Genomic DNA, 14291 nt, shown 5'->3' on the forward strand with positions numbered 1-14291 from the left:
ACAACACCCCTGTTCAAATGTTCTGTTTTTTTTTATTTTTTTTTCCATGAGCATGACCTTGGTAGTTGCATTCAGGTAAAAGTGAGGAGAACTTCTCAACTCAATTATGTGTTAGAAATGTTTTGCACCCTTCTGTACCTTCCTTCTCTTTATATAATTTTTTTCTTTCCCTCAAGACTGCATACTATTTCACTTTTATCTACAGATAGCAGGACTTTGTGTTATCTTTTTTTGTTTGGGGAAAGATTCAGTAGTTGCATCCACCCCATGATCCCAACAGACGACAAGATACAGAAGTGTGAGTCTGCAAAGTTTACACAAAGAAAAATGAAGGGTTACTGAAACTACATTATTTTTCTGCTTACTCTCTCAGTAAATCTAGGAAGCCATAGATGGCTTTAGTGTTCTCTAATATGATAAGCAATTTTATTTCTTTTAACAAGTAGCTCAATCAAAACTTTTAATAAAATGTACCATGAACAAACAAATACGGAATTGATTGTGAATACACTGTAGAAGACATAATTCAATAAGACCAAACCAAAATCCTTCTGTGGTCATATGATAAATATTTAGGAATTAAGGATATAAAGGCAAGATCTTGACACTGAATGTAGTATTTTGTAAACCAATATCACAGTAATAGATACCTTTCATACCTGACTTTTATTTATATGGCACAGGAAGAAACACCTTCAGAAAAATAATGTTGACAATGTAGCATAGTTTGTTCACCAAATAATTGCTGTATTTTTGAATATGGGAAAAAGTTCTGTCATATTCTGGTGTATGGGTGCCATAGCTTTATCTGACATATATACTGCGCAAAATCAACATAACTGCAAATCTTCTCAGCAGTCCCATTTTAACCCTTGTAGATGTCTCATTTTCCTGGCATGCAGGATTTGTAAAAGTGATGCTGAAGCTTGCTCTACTATCTAGATAATTCAGTTAGTAAATATCTGAATTACTAACTGAATTTAGTGGAATATTTACAAAAAAAAATCTAATTCAATTCAGAAATGGTGACTTGTTCTAGAGATGTAAGAAATAAAATTAACTTACATCCTCCAGTGCACGGGTGTCAAACTCCAGTCCTCAGGGCCACAGACCTGCCACAGGTACAAAACACTGGAATGAAATGGCTTAATTACCTCCTCCTTGTATAGATTAGTTCTCCAGAGCCTTGCTAATGACCTAACTATTCTATTCAGGTGTGGTGCAGCAGAGGCACATCTAAAAGTTGCAGGGCAGAACATATGTTTGACACCTGTGTTCCAATGAATTGCACACCCTTGCTCCCAATGTACATACACTATTCAAAACATAAATGCATTAAAATCAGCAAGGTATGAAGATTAAAACATCATGCCTTAAAGATTTGCTGGTTTGCAAAACACATAATATAATTTTTTTTTTATATTGAATTAACAGTGTGACAGCAGCCTTAACAACTGTGAGTGCATTCAAGAAAATGTCATTCAGATGACCTGCTAAGGTGTTCATTGACTAAGTTTTGTATTTGGAAAGTCCTCAAAATTCTAAGCTTTACTTATGGTAACAAGCTATAGCTTTTCTGCAAAGGGCAAAAAAGTCAGTAATATATACCATACTGCCATAAAATATACAGTGAAAACCTTAAGAAAAAAAGTTTGTATAACCAGCACACTGACTCATAGCAGATTGCCATTTCACACCTTGGTATTTCTGGTTGGTTTTGGGAGTGGAGAATGCTTCATTTTATCCTTGAAATGGGGAAATAGTGCAAAAACCACAGAATAATATGTTGACATGAGTGTGCTCTGAGTGTTACACTCCAGGTCTATATACTCAGTCTACAAGTGTGCAGGTGCTCTTTTGTCAAAAGGGAATTAATAACATGAAAGTTGTCTGTTATTATTTTTGTACTGTAAAAACAGCAAAGCTTGGCGTGAGGTCGTCACACTTTATGTTCAATCTATCTGCAAAGTCTACCCTTGATAAAACAGTGGGGCTGACTATATTCAACATTTCTTGGTAATATTGAAAGTGCAGCAAAGTTTCCTTGCTGCACCTGAGAGTTCAAGAAGGGCAGCTAGCATATACTTCTTACTCATGTTACGAGCCAGGAGTGACTGTTGGTGTGCAGTATGTGACGTAGTGATTGGCATGAGCAACATGTCAATTAAGATACAATTATGTAGTCATGAGCTTGATTTCAAGATGAAATGAGTAAAGAAGTACTTACCATGTATGGATATGAAACTGGATACAAAATTATGAGTTTATATTATAATATTACATTATATCTGAGTAGCAATGAAATTTGGTGTTTCTAAGCAGGGATAATTTATGGCTTAGTACTTCATCAAATAAGCCAAAGGAAAAACAGTAGTGTAAATAAATAGACTTAATTGTATAAAACTCAATGTTGGAAAACCAGGGCTGGTTGCATGTGATAAACTTGCTCAAGGGCTTTGCTATAAAGACAGCCACATCAGCTTTGAGGCACTTCAGAAAACCATTTTCACTCATCAGTTGGAACTGCCTTGCACTGCAACCAAAAGTGTTTTATACTGAATCAACAGGATATCTTAAACCAGCTCTGGATACAGACACCTCCAGGTTGTCTGGGCATAATGTTTCTCACAAATGGCACAAAAGAGCAAATGTGTCCAGTTGGAAAGCACTTTTTTTTTCCAGACTGCAGATCATAAGAGAAAATTACATTGGCACATTCAGAATTTTTTTTTTTTTTTTTTTTTTGGTTAAATGTACATCCAAAATATACAGAAAAACAGAAACATTGCTGACATTCTGCCCCATTCCTCAATAATGACAACATGACACTGTGACAGGCTGCTGTCATACAGCATCTCAGCATTGACTGTAGCATGTGCGGTTGCAGTGTGTGTCCTTCTCTTTTTGTCCAGTTGAGAGTGATTGATTTTGAAGTGCAGAATGTTGACAGTGTTCAGCTATCCCAGGAGGTATGAGACCATGGGCCTGAAACAGAGAAGCAGCCATCACTTTCTTTTTCTCTCTCCTGCATCTGCCCTTCATTTCAACACATCTCTCAACCCCATTCCTTGTCCACTTTTTTTCGTCTCCCTGCTATTTTTACCCTGCTCTGATGGCTTTATTGATAGGTAATACCGATATTTATGGCTGGATAAAATGAGCTGCCATCTTAGAAGTGCAGGGTGGGAGATCCCTTATGTGGGTCAAAAAGAAACAGACATGCTTGTTGATTTTCTTTGAATTCACAGCTGCTCGAGCTAATACCGCAGAGATGCAGCCCCCTGTCAAACTTGCATTCATAAGAAGAAAAGAAAAACAGAGAAGATGTGAAGCAAAGTAGTTTCAAATGCAATACTTTTTAGACATAAATATAGGTTTATGTATGTTCTGGATATTCTGCCAATGTACATGTGTTTATCACACACATCACATGTTCATTCTTGAAGAAAGAGTTCTACATCTCTTTCTACACCTTTAGTGATGAATCATGTGTTTGTTCAACCTAAACACAACATCAAAGAAGAAAATACTAAATGAATTTTGTGCAAACAGAATGTTTCAGCAAAGTTTCTACAAATTCTGACCTCTTCATATCATTCATGTTGGTCACGTAAACGTCAGATTTGGATATTGTGGATTTAATCTTGTTGCATCTTCAAGACTTGGTGGTTGTTACGAGACAGCCAGTAACAAACCAAGCCAGTGATCCAGTGATCCTCTCTGCTCCTCTATTAGTGATGTCATGTTACCCACTCCTGGGGCCCCAGCTTTGTTTTCCCATCATGCCCCCGTTGCCTGCTGGTTGGTTTTTAAAGAAGCAGTATTCTTCTTCAGCCTTTCAATTATACCATGCCCTGTAGCAGCATCCTGCACCCTCCGCGCACACCAAGACAGGAGCTAAGCGAGTGGGAGGAATTGATTTGAATTTGGTGTCTAATGGGTGTTTTGGTGTTCCTGTGGTGTTTTTTTGTGTGCATGTGTTTGTACTGTGACTGGCTGATTTTAACTCCCTATAACTAGAGATATTCTGCAATAAATGTTGTTTGGAGAAGTGCACTAATACAGAGGAAGTGGGGAAATGTAGAGGTTATGTCTCCGAGGGAAACCTGAAGCGACAGATTCAAGTTTGTGGAGAAAAAAAAAAAGAATAACTTGAAACTTGACAGTTCAAAAGTGAACACATTTTCTTTGCAACATAAGCAATGCAGCATAGCAAAATGGAATTGCAAGCGTACGTATTCATTCAAGGTTTTTAGAGTACTACAGATTTTGTAGAAAATGAGCCTTCGACGAGTAAAACTTCCATAGCAATCCCAGCTACACACCAGTTCCATGTTTCCCTGTCGCCTTTCCTTGGAGTCACACGGGAACCAGACATGGGTCAAGTTCTTCTTTTAAAAGGATGACAGAGAGGTTGAAACCTTGCAACCACAAAATCAAGCAGTCTAGACAAGGCCCCACAATCCTGACCCCAGTTAGACCCCATCCCCCATGGGGCCCCATAACACCTTTGTTTCCATGTTTGATTAATTCAATTTCCCGTCACACTAAAACAGTTTCAAACACCATGATATAAAAACTTGTCATACCAAACTTTCACTATAGGTATGTACACAGCATGAAGTTACAATGCAAATTTTTTATTATAACGGCAAAAGTCTTTTAACAATTATTATCAACACAAAATATTAACAAACAAAAGCCATTTGGTTTATGGCAATATTCAACTACAGTCAATTTTTGACAAAAGAAAAAAAAACATGAAGTTTTAATTGTTAATCTTTAATAAATAAATAAATAAATAAATAAATAAATAAATAAATAAATAAATAAATTATATTGCAATTGATTTTTGCTAGAAAAAAGAAATATGTATGTATTTTTCTATATAGGACACAGCATTATTACAGGAGACTTTGTAAAAAGCCTCTTGTTCATTTTAGCATGAACAAGAGTTGAATTATTCATAGCCCTGGCATATTAAGATTTAAAGTAATCTATTAATTTTACGAACAGGTTTGTTCTGACACATGCAAAATTAGTTTTAGAGTGACCAGGCCAGAATCCCGACTTGAATCTCATAGAGAATCTGTAGGGAGCTAAGGGTTAGCATGGTGGCAAAAATAAAGAAATAAATCTGAAATTAATCAACATAAATCAGACAAACATTTTCTTTCAATGCTGCCTTGAAATTATATTTTAAGAAAGGCCAGACATATTTGCTTACGTATATATCTGCCTATCCAAACACATACAAGACCTTGGCACATGTAAGCAGAGGTACAGTAGATTTCAAATATTCCCCATCAGAACAGAATTATAGTTTTGTCAAACCATCTTGATATACAATCTAGCTACTGTATGAAATCAAAGTTTGGACATGTGTAGCATTTCTTAAATATTCTGAACTTAAACATTTTTAATTAATTTATCTTCACCTTGTAATTTTGCAGGCAGGCTGTGTGGTATATACTTCTTAAGTATTTCATTATTCCTTCATATTTTTATAAAAATTAAGTCTGACTTTTGATAATCTTTGAAAGTGGATCTTCAGGCACTTTGTGGTTCAACGTTTGCCAAAATGTTCTTAAATTAGACTGGGAAGAAGTGTCTTGGAGCCCGTGATTGAATAAATTATGCCTGATGTGACCTGATTCTCAGCTAGTTAATTCTCAAAGACACATTGTTTTAAGCAGTTGAAGGGAGCTGATTCAGGCATAAAATATTATCGAATCATGAAAGTAATGCACAGCTTCTACAGCGATCAGTGTCTTTCTTTAAAGGAGTTCATGAGGGAACAAAGACTGTGGTTTTTCATTGTGTCTTTGTCAGATGTTATGGCTAACATTTAGCAAGCATTTGCATTTATAAGCACTATGTGATTAATTCACAGGCACAAGTGTAGATGAGGCTATTGAGAAACCAGACAAATCCATAAAAATATAGTTACAGATATAGTTTCTTTAACTGAAGCTAATGTTGTCAGGTAGCTTGCTGCTGCAAAAGCACATCCACTTTCTTCATCTATGAAGAAGGAAGAGTGCGCTGATAGTAAATGACCCACATTTATATAGCACTTTATCGAGTCTCAGGACTTCAAAGGGCTGTACACTCAGTCACTCACCCATTCATACACGCTTTTGTTCTTCATCAACATTTTTCTTTTGTCTCTCTACCAGTTTGATCCAAAATGATAACACTAAGAAGCCAAAGTAAGATTTTCTTTCCTTCCTCCAAGTGTTCCTGCAGACTCCTCGTCCACCTCTCTCCATCTTCTGCCACCCCATGGAGAACCACGAAGTGTCTGAGTCATCCTCGATTACAGTATGTATTTATAGGGAGTAGAGTCAGAACCTGGACCCCGCAGGTACATGTCAGTGTGTGTGCGCGTGACTGTGTGTGTGTGGGTTGATAGGTGTCTTCACACTGGCTAAAACAAGGACCAGTTGTTTGATGACTCACCTCGGCCAGTGGACACTGCACACCGGGTGAAGTGACGTCAGCCTGACCTTAGACAGAGAAACCGTTTGCAGTGACCTCATTCCAGATAGGGTTAGAAAGGTGAAGTGCTCGACACTATCCGTCAAGACCCTTTGTTTGATTTGCTCATTTCCTCAGCACAGGACAAAGTAAGCATGTGGCATTGCGCTGTATGAACACAAAGCCACATTTGCGGATTAAAGACTTTTGTCTTCCCCTCTACCCACACACATAGATGCTTATCCACTGACTCAATGTGTCCAGATACACACATGAACAAATAGTCCTCTACAATGAACTCGGCCAGCACATACATACAAACCGTGTCTACGGAGGCCTTCGTGTTGTTGATGTTTGAACATTTCAATTGAGAAGGCTCTGAGACCTGCAGCTGCCTGTCTCGTCTGCTCGGGACAGAGAAAGGGCGGGGGTCCCGCTTTTTTTAGTAGGGAAGGCAAGAATTAAGGCAAGAATGCTTTTTCAATGAGAGATGAGGCATATTGAAAACTATATTAAATTACCCTGATTAACAATTTTACCACGATCGGGCAAGCTGTGGGGGGTGCTCCGTGGGGAGGCTCGAAGACTATTCATCCCCACAGTGCCGGGGTCGAAAGGAGCCCCAAGTTCACAGGCTCGGGCCCTTTGTTATGTTAACGCCGTATCCCAAATCAGCTGCCTCCTCCATCGCCAGACACAAGCACTTGCCTGAGAACTTGAGAGAAGTCGTAGCTCCACTGTTCATCTAAAGCCATCCACCCACTCCACCCTGACACACATGTAAACACACACACACACAGGCACTTTCAGGCTCAACGTCATATTTCCGTAATTGGAAAGAGGGTGGCAGATGTGCAGCAATGACTCTCTTTGTCCTGAATTCATCTATGTATCTTTTGTGGCAAAATGTGTAAAAATATAAAGAGAACATACTTTTCAATTCATGAAATAAATTATGTTATTTAATTTGAAATTCTATTTTTTGTTGTTTTTTTTTTTTGTTAGGAAAACATATCAAGTAATATTTCATTACGAAATAAGTGTTTTAACCTCTAAGTCTCATGGGAGTGATAATCAATACAAATTAGACAGGGAGTTGATAAGACATGTATTAGAGGTCAAGAGTTAAATTCTGGTCAAACAGCTTTGACCTTGGGTCAAAGTATTTAGAGAGAGCATGCCACCAGTGGACAATTACATTGATCTTAAATGCGAACCTGGTGCATTCAATTTCTGAAGAATAGTCAGAAAAAGATGTATAATCTTATTCTTTTATTGTAATTTTGTCTAGATAATAATATACATTTTAATTTTTGCACATTTCAATTTCTGAGGATGATTTTATGTCTGAGAAACCCTAAAAATAAATCATTACAGCTTTAAGGATACCACAAATGAGTTACACACATGATGCATAAGAAACACTATTCCATAAACAACAATATCAATATGATTAACAACAAAATTAGACAAACTTAGTTAAAAAACAAAACAAACAACAACAAAAAACAAACATGCAGTATAATTATATACCACAGTTCTGAAGACCCTGATGGTTCTGAGTTGTGGGCTTGATCAACTGCCCTCTTCTCTCAGCTCCCTATTGTTGTGCCAAACCCATGACCAGGAGAGGGAGAGGAAGAAAAAAAAAAAAACATCTCATCAATGCAAATTAAACACCCAGAACCTGAGGAGCTTCGGTTAGCTTGCCGGGTTCACAAGAATAAAAAAAAATCTTAAAAAAAAAAGAAAGAAAAAAGTCACCAGCTTTTACTTCCAAATCTTGCTGTTACATACAGATTCCTCACATTAACATGAAATAGTCAGTCGTATCCGTGGATTAGTCTACAGTGAGTTAAAAAGCCGTATCCACACTCTGGCTGCCACAAGAGAAAATAAGGACGCCTCTAATTCTGCCAGCATAATTGCCTGATTATAATGAGCTTCCCTCTCTCTCTCTCCCCCTCTAGCTCTGTCTTAATTTCTCAGTGTGTCTGCTATTGTCCACACACACACACACACACACACACACCCACATGCAGTCAAACACTGCACCCTAATTCTTATAAATCGATCTTCATATGAACAGGGGAGGAAAAATTGCATTAATATTTTGGACTGCTACACTTCTGCGCTGCGAGAGTAAATGCAATGTGGTCTTTTTTATTATTTTCTCAGGGCTCAATAGTCAAAACAGCATTTGTGCAGAAAAGAAAAACAATATAAGAACAAGGAAAATGTGGCATAATGGTGACATTCTGGCAAACACAATGACTACGCCAGGCAGTGTAACTGTTGGTGTTTTAGTCTTCATTTAAATCATCTAGATTTGCACGTACCTGAAATTACAAAGTGTGTAATCGAAAATGGAAGATATTCTTTTAAAGCCATAACTCTTTTTAGTTTTGAACGTTTTATGAGTGAATAGTTGAACAGTAGACACATTATACAGTACCAGAGAAGATACTGTATTACAAGCTTGCATGTGTTTTTTATTCAATTAAACCTACGAGTATGTCTAAAAAATATTGCATTTTATTCCAAGTTTTTTTCAATCCCATTCTACAGTTCTAATTTGTGTACTTCCATACTCATTATAATGTTACTCAAATGCAGCAACAAAGACCATAGAAATGAATTGGCAGAAAAAACAAGCAAATATTGATGTCCATAGATAGAAAAAGCCAATTCTACCTGTATGTATGTATTACTACTTCTTTGTTATTCTGTCATTAGTAAGTTAATTACCAGCAGTGAAAAAAAGTTAGCATGTTAGTAACTTTCATGTTTCCTTTTCTGTATGTAATATTTTCACTCTACTGCAGCTGCATGCAGTTCCACCAGGATTTGTTCTTCCATCCTCCTAAAACCATACAAACCCGGACATGGGCAAAATGAACGTGACCACTCCTGAACGTTTTTGCTTAATTATAATCCCTGATGGAAAACCTGCAGAGGGAGAAATCTAAATACATTAGCTCAGACACAGGGAACATCAGCACTTGTAAGTTTGTGTGTATATGTATAATATTAATTAAGGTGATGGGTTTCTTTCTATCTACAAAATAAAATTTAAAAAATAATTTTTTGTGTGTGTTAGTTCAGTTGTGCCAGAATTATGAAAGTGATTGTTAATTTGTTGGATGCCAAATTGCAGAAAAAGCTGAAAAGGGTGATTTGAATAGACATTTATATAGCATATAAGTTTTTTTTTTGTTTTTTTTTTACATCACTGACACCAACATAAGTTATCATGAGCAAAAATTAAACCTTATGTTTTGTTCAAATAATTTGATCTTTTTTTTCTTAAATACAAATTACATTAAAATAAATAAATAACAACAGGAATTTTTTTCTACTGGTGTTCTGAAGTAACAGCAGCAATATAACAGAGGTATATTAATTGCAGATTGTAAAATAAAGTGTAGAGGTTTGAGCTGTAGTTTTAACTATATTGTAGGATATTAAATGATTGAGCTATTTAGCAATTACTATTGTTAGTCCCTCACAAAATCTTCCAAGAGAAACCGGGTGAATTTCTGTGGTTAACCAAATCTGTGCTATGAATCCCACATCACTCTGCTTAAGCAAGAAGCTGCTGGTTTTGGAGGAGAAATGTAGACTGAACATAAATTATTCAGCAGTATTTGCATTTGCATTGTAATTTGCATGCTTGCAGATTAGAGAGAATGAGGAAGGAGGCGCTGCACCAAAGAGAATTACATTTTGAACCATTTTCAGTTCTGTTGGTGAGGAGATGACACAGATTTTTCTCCCATCATCCCCCTTCTGCATCAAGGTACGCCACTGAGATCAGTGGCAACACATTTCAAACTGTTGTTTGATTAATAAAAGAAGAAAATTATGTTTAATGCTTAGCAATGCCCGTCCACAAAAAGCCCCGCCATTAAAAATGAATTGTGACATTCAACAATAAGTCTATTTGATTGACTTGGCTGAGATTTCTACTGTAATATTCCCATCGTATTTATTAATATTTGAAGGCTTGTGCTTTAAGCTGAGCACAGAGGAGATGTCGTATGGTTTAACAATAGGAGTGGTGTGAAACTTTCACAGTGTGTCGAAGATCACGGCTATTATGTTTAATCTAAAAATAACAAGGCTGACTAAAAAGAACAGACAATGCTGGCTAAGAAAAGAATAAAAGGAGCACAGGCTCCAGAGAGCTGAGAGTTCAAACAGCTGCAGTCGCAGTGCTGAGTGGGATGAAGGAAAGGAGAGTAGAAAGTCAGAGACTGTCTTCGGTTTTAAATAAAAACTAAATCAATTGGAAGTGTATGGAAAAGAATGGATTTATTATCATTTTTTTACAAAAAAGCTGTCGTGATTAAAATTGACTCATGAGAGACTTTAGTAAAATCACATCTGTCTTCGTACATTAGAAACATTTCATTCTTCTTGCTACATTTGCCATTTTGTGTTAATAGTGATATCATTTTACTTAACTGGGTTAAATTTTGACATCTTTATTAGTAAATAACTATCAGATACAATAACTGTGAGGTATTCTTGAAATAAAACCGATTAATAACTGTATGCAAGAATATTCTGGCACTGTATGCATGTGTCTGTCTATGTGCCATAAAAGAGTAGTGCTATGCATCAAGGGGGTGGAGTAGATTTCCCTGCAATGAGAGGGGAGGGCTTTGGCAATATATGCGCATGTGCAAATAAAGCAAAGCCCCCATGTACCCACATAGAAATGAACATATTATTCTGCATACATATCATGAGGGCAAGCACACACGCACAGATGTGTGCACAAATGTGTGCACAAATGTGTGCAAAACATGCTGATCTTTGCCACTTGATAACACCCTAAGCTTTGAAAAGACGCAACAAATGCAGTAAATATTTTATATTTCCCCGAAATACATGGGATGGGACATAAATAAAATAACATAAACCAAAATTTTACAGACTATATCAGAAAATTTGTTTTACATAAATTTTGATGTGGTTTGATCCATTGGATTCAGAAACACACCAATGCAAATATTTAAGGCATAAAGAATGCGTTGTAATTATGAAGAACATCAAACTTACCACTTTTTTTTATTAGGCACAAGCTGATATTGTCATTGATTTGGTTCTGGGTTTTGTTCATTTCTGTGTTATGTCAGTTACATCTGTATTGCTCCTGCTTTCCTTAAGTTCATTTCTTCTTAGTTTTTCTAGTCATGTTTATTTCTTATTATTTGTTACTCTAGCTTTATTAGGTTTCTTTAGTCTAGTTATTATTTAGTGTTAGAATTACTTCTTGTTCTCCTGTGTACTCTCCCTCGCCCCCTGTGCCACTCTCTCTTTCTGTCCGGCTTCCCTTCATCCTCCACTCACACCTGCAATTAATTAACCCATCAACCCAAGACTTTCGTTCATGCGACCTCCCCAGTATTTAACCCTCTATTTCTCACTCACTACCTGCTGGATCCTTTCATCTACTTCTGTCACTTCGTTGTTCCACTCTGTGTTCACAACACAGAGTGGAACAACAAGTCCCCTTGCTAGTTTCTTTCTTGTGATTTTTGTAGTTTTTATTCTTTTTCATTGAATTATACTCTTCATCTACTCTATGTTATTGGAGCATCAACTATTATTCAACATGACAGTGATAAAATTCTTTCAGTATAAAGTGTTGAGCCAAAGCATCCTGGTTTTATGGTGTCATGGTGTTTAGACAAAATCTTAAAACAAAATTGTGCATGAAATAGCTTTAATTTCAAACTCAAAGGTATGACATCAGAAATATAGCCAAAAAAAAAAACATTGATATGAAAAATTTAAGGAGAATAAACAGAGTGATTAGAAATTATTGAGAAGCAACTACAGCTTAAACACATACTATACCTAAAAGGAATGGGGGAACACCATGTCAGAACACACAATTCATCAAATCTTGAAGCTGATGTGCTACAGCATCAGCAGACCACATCAGTTGCCACTTCCTCCAGGTTAGAACAGGAAACTGGGGCTACATTGCACTCATCAAAATTGCACCAGAATAGATAGAAAAAAACATTGCATGGTTCAACTAGATTAGATTTCAGTTGTGATTTTTAGATGTACATAGTCAAGAACTGGTGCAAAACAACAGAAAAGCATCTAGTCACCAGTGATCTATTTATCAACTGTTTAATTATGTAATTATGTGGCAGACATTTTACTTATAGACAGTAGACCTTTTAGTACCAAGTGAAGATGGATTAATTACGACATACATACAGTCTGGCTGATTAGCCTTGGTGACCACGTCCACCAAGTGTACCCATTTTCTTAATATAATCACAAGGAACCTCTTGGTTGCAATATTTTGTATACTGTTATGTTTCAAGTGCCATACCATACATGCACCTTGTGTATGCCAGTAATGTTCAGCAACTGACCTACTGGATAGACTTAATGTCGACATTGGATCGGTATTTTTGGTTACCTCTTATGGACCGGCAAACTCATCAGTGTGTACTTTGTGGCTATATAAGCACTGGTCCCCAACTCATTTAAGTTTTTTTTCATTTCAAATCGCTAACCAAAACTCTTGAGTCAAAAATCTTTCAATGACTTACATCTCTTTTCAAGGGTTACCATTAGAGCTAGCCTTCCCACTCTTCCTATACATTGGCACCCAATTCAGTTTGTAGTCAAAATATCCACTTAGAAATGGAACACTGATTTGAGAAGGAGATGATCAATCATTTGAGCTTAATTTTATTTGCCAATATAGAGTATGCAAACAGCTAGCAATCCTTTTGCAAACATCTATACTCAATAACTTGTATGCATGTCAAGGAAGCACAAAAAGCTATATGGTAAGTGCTCTGAAAAAAAAACAAAACAAAGCAAAACATTATTTCAATGAATTTACACTAGATTCAGGTTTTTACCAATTAATTTTCTGACAAATTCATGGATATTTCATTTTTTTAAAAATGCAGAAGTACTATGTAGCTGATGTTTCAAGGAAACAGAGGTAAACCACACAGATCTTCAGTTATGCAGACAAACCTGTAATAAGTACATGTTATGTCAGTGAGAATGAAAAACTCTAAAACCTTGTTGAATCTCAGCTAAAATAAAGCAGTTCTGATGGTAAAATAGTGGCCTACCCAGGTGGTTCTATGTCAATAAAATAAACATATAAATTGGTTGTTCAGTTGCAGATTCTCTGTTTGGCATTTAAGTGTGGACCTTTAAATCTCATATTTTAAGATTTAGAGGTCTTTGGCTTGGTATGCCTTACTCCTTGAAAATGATTGGCTCTGAAGTGAAACAGAGCTCTTTACTTAAATAAAAACCTCAAAAGAAAAAAAAAAACATGCAAAGGTAAATTGATTTTTTACTCAGTCATAATTCTAATTGCTATTTTACAGTGTAAAATCAGGTTGGGGTATTTCTGCATCAGTTTAAAATAGTAACGTAGTTCTGTGTGTCCAGGTAATCTTGGAAATGTTACTTCTTTTAAATAGCGCATGATACACCGTTTCCTCTGTTGTGCCTAGAAACAACTACAAATCTGTCATGTATGCTAATGATTTGTTGGTCCTTCCTGACTGAGGCGGTCCTACTGAATCACCATAGGCATCTCGCTCACGCCTGTGTTAAATAGCACAAATAATACTTTTGACTAAATAAACTACACAATCGCGTATTAAAAATATCCAAAGATTTCTAATATAGCAGGAGATTGTAGTACCTTAATGAAGTGAAGATGCCGTTGTTGTCTAGAGTGGCGCTTTTTCACACAGGCAAATCCGAGGACTCCTTCTCACCCAGAGTTTCAGTGTGACCTCTAC

This window comes from Poeciliopsis prolifica, unplaced genomic scaffold (genome assembly GCF_027474105.1).
Source record: "Poeciliopsis prolifica strain line A6 unplaced genomic scaffold, Auburn_PproV2 SCAFFOLD028, whole genome shotgun sequence".
Classification (NCBI taxonomy): domain Eukaryota; kingdom Metazoa; phylum Chordata; class Actinopteri; order Cyprinodontiformes; family Poeciliidae; genus Poeciliopsis; species Poeciliopsis prolifica.